This window comes from Lepisma saccharinum, chromosome 2, assembly GCF_977018435.1.
Source record: "Lepisma saccharinum chromosome 2, izLepSacc3.1, whole genome shotgun sequence".
Lineage (NCBI taxonomy): Eukaryota > Metazoa > Arthropoda > Insecta > Zygentoma > Lepismatidae > Lepisma > Lepisma saccharinum.
This window is the reverse complement of record NC_139230.1, coordinates 206046729-206052728: the sequence shown is the minus strand read 5'-3', so window position 1 is coordinate 206052728 and position 6000 is coordinate 206046729. Positions and strand designations below refer to the sequence as shown.

The 6000-nt window shown below is 40.1% G+C and overlaps 1 protein-coding gene across 1 annotated transcript in view; it reads left to right on the top strand.

Annotated features, from left to right (window-relative positions):
- The first annotated feature begins 784 nt into the window (after positions 1 to 784).
- The window catches only part of LOC145983836 (uncharacterized), a 94429-nt gene continuing 89213 nt past the window's right edge, over positions 785 to 6000 (top strand). Inside the window, exon 1 of the mRNA XM_083116882.1 lies at positions 785 to 869. The gene's annotated coding sequence lies outside the window, so the exon portion shown is untranslated. The remainder of the gene's footprint in view (positions 870 to 6000) is intronic.

Sequence of the window (6000 nt, the reverse complement as noted above, 5' to 3'; positions counted from 1 at the left end):
ACGCTCATGTTTTGAAATTCGAAAAGTCTAACATAATTCACTTACAGTAGCTTTCGGGGTGAAAATAAACTTTATTAAGTTCCCTAGGAACGTCCGTTTCCATGGTCAACAACAAGCTCATTATACCTCTAAGTAAGTCCACACTATGCACAGAAAGGCTAATCGGGACTGGACCTACAGTTTAAATCGGGATCCGAACCACTGTGCCTATGTCTCCACCGGGTATCGATCCCGGGAACCCTTGATTAGAAGGTGACGACGTTACCACTACGCCATCGGGGAGGCCCGAATGTACCAAAGAGGACAACAGGTAGAAGGGAGGAGGGGATACGTCCACACCAACGCCCAAAATAAACAAATCTTCGGTTAATTTTGACCCCTCCCCCCTTTTCTTCTGAAATTAACAATAAATATTGAACCGGAGTTGTGAGTGACAGCTTTTTTCTTTGAAAAAAAGAAGCCATTCGCTTCCTCCCCTTTCCACTCCACCACTCAGGCGCCGCCCACACTTTGCAGAAATGAACAGGGTATCGCTTAAGCACGTTGTTCTAGTTTCATTTTTGCATTAGCCATTTCGCGCACATTGGGCCTTGCACGGAAACAGCGAGAGGGGAGGTATGAGCGACAATAAGCCACTCCCGTCCCTCGCTTCAGCGCGCAGAAGTAACAGCAGTACCAACTCTAGCCAGACTGTGGCAGCACCAGCGTTCCGCGAGTCCCTCGATCAGCTGTCGCGCGCATTTGTTTGGGTGTGTGTACTAACACCGGTGGTGATGGTGGTGAAGGTTGCGGGAAATACCCTCAGCTGTGCTTAAGGGTTGAAGCACTCTTCTAGGCTAGCTGCTCAACACGACTGACATCTCCCAACTGTAAGTTTGTTCTGACAAGTATTAGCTGTTGTGAAGTAGGATGGTTCGTGCATGCATTTAATCGGTACGCAGTAGAAACATATCACATCTAGCCACCTCAGTGGCCAAACACGTTGAGTTTTCGGGTTATGTCGTTGCATTGTAATCAAGGGGTCCCGGGTTCGATACCCAGTGGAGGCCATAGTGGTTCGGATCCTACTTTAAACTGTAAGTCCAGTCCCGATTAACCTTACTGTGCATTAGGTGAACTTAAAACACGAAAGCAACCAATGTTGAGTGTTCGACTCACGATCTCGCCGAAATCTCTGCATGCAACTTCGTCAACACCACAGTCTGGCAAATGCCATGTACCTCCACCGGGTGTCGAACCCGAGACCCCTTGCATAAGAATTTTGAAACACAAAAATTTAAACTGCAAATACATCTCAATGATCGTTCCTTACTTGATTACGGAATGAACTTTGCAAGCAAGAACTGGGAACAACGCATTTCTAAATTTTAAGAAATGCGTCGTTGATATTTCAATTTCGTTGTGCCTTAAATGAAGAAACGATCTTTTATTATTATTTTTACCGGCAAGGCTTATGGACAGTGTGCGAATTAACGTGATTTCCCTCCCTCAAAAAAATTTACCCCTGCCAAAAAACAATATATTTATCCCCCTCAAAGGAAATTGGATTGAAAGCAGAAACTAAACTATTTCTTAATCATATAACAAACACACCTGAAAAATTATTCGTGCCCATTAATGCTCCAGTCATCAAAAGATTTCCCTGCCGAAAGGTATGCACCCTTGTGGATTAAAATACGCCATCCTGCAACTGATCAACTTCGCCGAGTCGAAACAAATGCAGGCAAGCTGTTTTCCACTCAAGTTTTCATGGCATTGTGCTGATATTTACATGTGTTAAAGTGTACATAGGAAACATATAGGAAGGTTAGATAGAGTTTTAAGTTTGAACTTAGATAGAGTTTTAAGTTTGAACTTGGCAATATAAATATGGTAATGTTTTCTGTGTTATTATTATCGGCGTACGTTTTTAGAAGGAACATGAGTTCAGCCAATACGCAGCCAGTGCTATTGCGCTGTTGCCAGACTAACTGCTAACGGAAGGGAAACACAGAGTCCGATAATCAATTATCTTTTTCTTTTAAATGCATACACAATGAGTACAGTGAAACAATAAGTGAATATTTCTACACAGGATTATCATATCATATAACTGCAGCATATAACTCAAACTGACTCAGACTTGCAATGTTTGAGAACGCCCACGACAATGAACTGTCATTGTTTATATTGAAACGAATTTAACACCCATTGTTTTCCCAAGACACAACTCAGCTGTCAACACGATGGCAACGAAAAAAAGCAGACTGAAGGCAAATGAAAGGGTCATTGTGTGTGTGTTGAGATGTGTTGTTTCCCAGTGTTTCTTCGAGAAACGATAACTCCCGCTGTAGGCGACGGAAATTCATGGGACTTGGACAGTCGGGTTCAAAATGTCTTGTCCCATGTTATGATGAACCTTGAAATGGCGAGTTTTATGAAAACGTCTTGCGCGCAAGAAAAATAGAAAACATGGTTTTGATTTGCGCGCAGCAGTTTCCTAACTGTACAACGTTGCACTCCTGCCGTTGGCTGGTCACCACAGACAGGCTCTGCGTGGCCCCGCCCGATATCGCTTCTAAAACCGTACGCCGTATAGTTCGGCAGCTCTTCTTATTTGTGATTTTGGGTTTTCTTAGAATGTAAATATAGTGTTTCTAAGTTAGGTGGGACCGTTTACCCACTGTACCCCCTCGAGAATTGCATCGATTTTTCTTTAATCGATAGATTAATGTTTTATGTAATGTAAAAGTGGTTCCTGCGTTAGGAAAGCACAAATAACGGAGATATTTGATACCAAAGAATGGCACATGTAAGTTAAAAACCGCAATTTTGAAGTATTTTCACAGCTTTTTGTTAGTAAAAACTGTTTGTATGTATACTAAAATAGCGAAAGAGCACGCCGAAAGTAACTATCAGTACCTAACCTAACTACGTAAAATTATAGCTGCTGTTGTGGAAAGTCGTTTTGGGTGCTATATTCACTTGCGTGAAGCCTCGGGGCTCTTCTGCTTCACCGTAAAGTAATATGCTAAGGTAACAGACGTACTTTACTTCACAATAACACATTTCCGAGAGTTAAAATCAACTGAAAACGTTCATAAACAACAAAATCTTCATAAACCATGCAAGATAGGGGGTACAGAGGGTCAAAGGTTAAAAAAAAAAAAAATCTGCCTCCCAAAAGGAAAACGGAGAAGCGTCACCGAGTTGACATCACCCCTCCCCCCCCCCCCAAAGTACTGGCAGCGGTCTCTATAAAGATCAGCAGCTAGTCTTTCTTTCGTCAGCATTGTTGTTAAGAATAGTTTCTTCAAGTGGTCTCTTTGTAGTTTTCGATAATTGCCTACATCTCGGTGTGATTGTTTATGCTATTTCGGCATTGTTAATAAACGGTTTTATTTTCTGCCTGCTTGTTCTTCCTCTATTCCCCAAGTCGCACTGGAACAAAAAATTCAGTTGCTTTCAGGTCGCGCTCGGGAAAGTATTAACGCGAGTTGTAGTAATTATTAACGGGTAGTTTTCTTGCTAATGCCTTGTATTGAGTGCTCTATTGTATGTAACATTCCTAGTAAACGTACCATATCAGACTTTTCAAAGACTGTTATGAAGAGGCCCAAAGTTTGCGGAGAGGAGAGACAGAGAGAGGAGGAAGACATGTTACAGTTCTTCGTGTGGCAGAATAAATTTTAACATAGACAAAGTGGTGTTCAGTTCGCGATTTTTTCTTTTACCAAATGCGCACAAATTGAACACTCAAAATTATCACCTGTATAACGTATTTAACATTTGATTAATAACTGAATTTTGTACCTTCATTGGTTGTATTGCAAAATTCAAGGATGATTTTATTTTGTATTTCATTACATAGTTCAATATAACTAACGTTTGTCTGAATATTTACACTCTATGGCCATTTTCTTGGAGTGTAATACGTAATATGGACGTTCGTAAGGGGGAGGGGTAAAGGGGGCCACGGCCTCCCCTGCAAGAAGGATGTCAACCTAAAATTCTATTTTTCTCATATAATTTCATTTCAATCATAAATTATGTTAACTATTATAAGAGCGTTGCAGAAACATGATAGCTTCAAACTGAAGGAGTATTCCTTTTAGAGAAAGAGATCAGCACTATTATAGAGAAAATATGCCTCGTTTGCGCCCTCTTCACTCTGCAAAATTCCTTGCTCTCCAGTCCCTGAAAGAAAATCCCACGGACGTTCCTCTATTCTATTGGCCTCCCTTGAATAAGCTGTCCCTTTCAAATTTCCAAACATGTAGTTGTTGTGTTAAAATCAATCAAAAATTAAACAAGTCGCATATTTTCATAGACGCCTACTAAATGTTTCTTGGTATTTGATGTAGTGGCTAATGTTTGCATCTGTGGTTCATGTTTTCTTTATTTTTCAACATGGCACCCCCTAAATTTCATCCAGCACCCGCAGATGAGTAATCCTGGCGCCGCCACGGTGTGTGATGCACTGTGGCATCCATGACTGATGACGTTCTCTGTTTCTGCACAGGCCATATTTTTAAGAAGGCACTGATTGGAGTCCAAGTTTGAGCATTGGTGTCGTTTTTTTTTTTTGCGTCTAATTTCATCTAATTGTCACTCATCCTCATCGTTGCGACGTAAAATGAAACAAATAAGATTTCAGCATTGATTACTTTTACGATAAGCTTTTCCGTTCTTTGCTCCTTTATTTTCTCTATCTCAGTCTGTCTGCTCTCTCTCTCTCTCTCTCTGTATTTATCTTTCTCTCGTTACTCCTTTGCTTTTCTATTTCTCTCATTACTACTTTCCCTTTCTTTCTCTTTTTCTATCTCTCTTCTTACTCCTTTCCTTTTCTATTTCTTCTCTACTTCTCTCTTTCCTTATCTTTCTGTCTTGATTTCGTTCTTTTTTTCTCTCTCGCTGTGTTCTCTTCCTCTTTTTTATTCGTCTCTTTATTCATTCCCCCCCCCTCTCTCTCTCTCTCTCTGTATTTCTCTTTCTCTCTTTACTCCATTCCTTTTCTTTTTCATTTTCTATTTCTCTCATTACTACATTTCCTTTCTATCTCTTTTTCTTTCTCTCTTCGTACTCCTTTCCTTTTCTATCACTTCTCTACTTCTCTCTTTCCTCCTTTCCTTATCTTTCTCTCGTGATTTCTTTCCTTTTTTCTCTCTCGCTGTGTTCTCTTCCTCTTTTTTATTCCTCTCTTTATTCATTCCCCCCCCTCTCTCTCTGTATTTCTCTTTCTCTCTTTACTCCATTCCTTTTCTTTCTCATTTTCTATTTCTCTCATTACTACTTTTCCTTTCTCTCTCTTTTTCTATCTCTCTTCTTACTCCTTTCCTTTTCTATCTCTTCTCTACTTCTCTTTTTTCTTCTTTCCTTTTCTATCTCTTTTTCTCTCTCTCTTGATTTCTTTCCTTTCTCTTTTTCTCTCTCTCTTGATTTCTTTCCTTTCTCTTTTTCTCTCTCTCTTGATTTCTTTCCTTTTTTTCTCTCTTTCTGTGTTCTCTTTTCTATTCCTCTCCTTACTCATTACCCCCCCCCCCTCTCTCTCTGAGTGTGTTTTTGCATGTGAATGGGAGTCGCCAGAAATTTTTAGAGGGAAAGTCAGGCCTTCGACATAAAATTGAATAATACAAATATTAATATTCACATAACAGTAATCATTATCTTCATGTAAAGACTCTTCTTCTCGTTTCGTTATATATTTTTTTAGTTTCGTAGTCCGTAAATCATAGCTATTCCATTTCTTGAATGTACACGCCACAGCGCGCTACAAAGCCAGTGGTCCCGGGTTCGAATCTCGGTCCGGACATGGGTGTTCTTTGTGAGTATCCCTTCATGAATTTCATTATATCATCACTCATCCTCATCGTCGCGATTAGACAAAAGTGGGGGAAAAGCGACGCTGAATTACATAAATCAAATCAAGTACACGCATGATTCAAGCAAAAATCGAAAGTTGGGGGAAAATATTATCCACAGATTTCACTTTGACATTCCACATAAAACCCTCACTTTTTC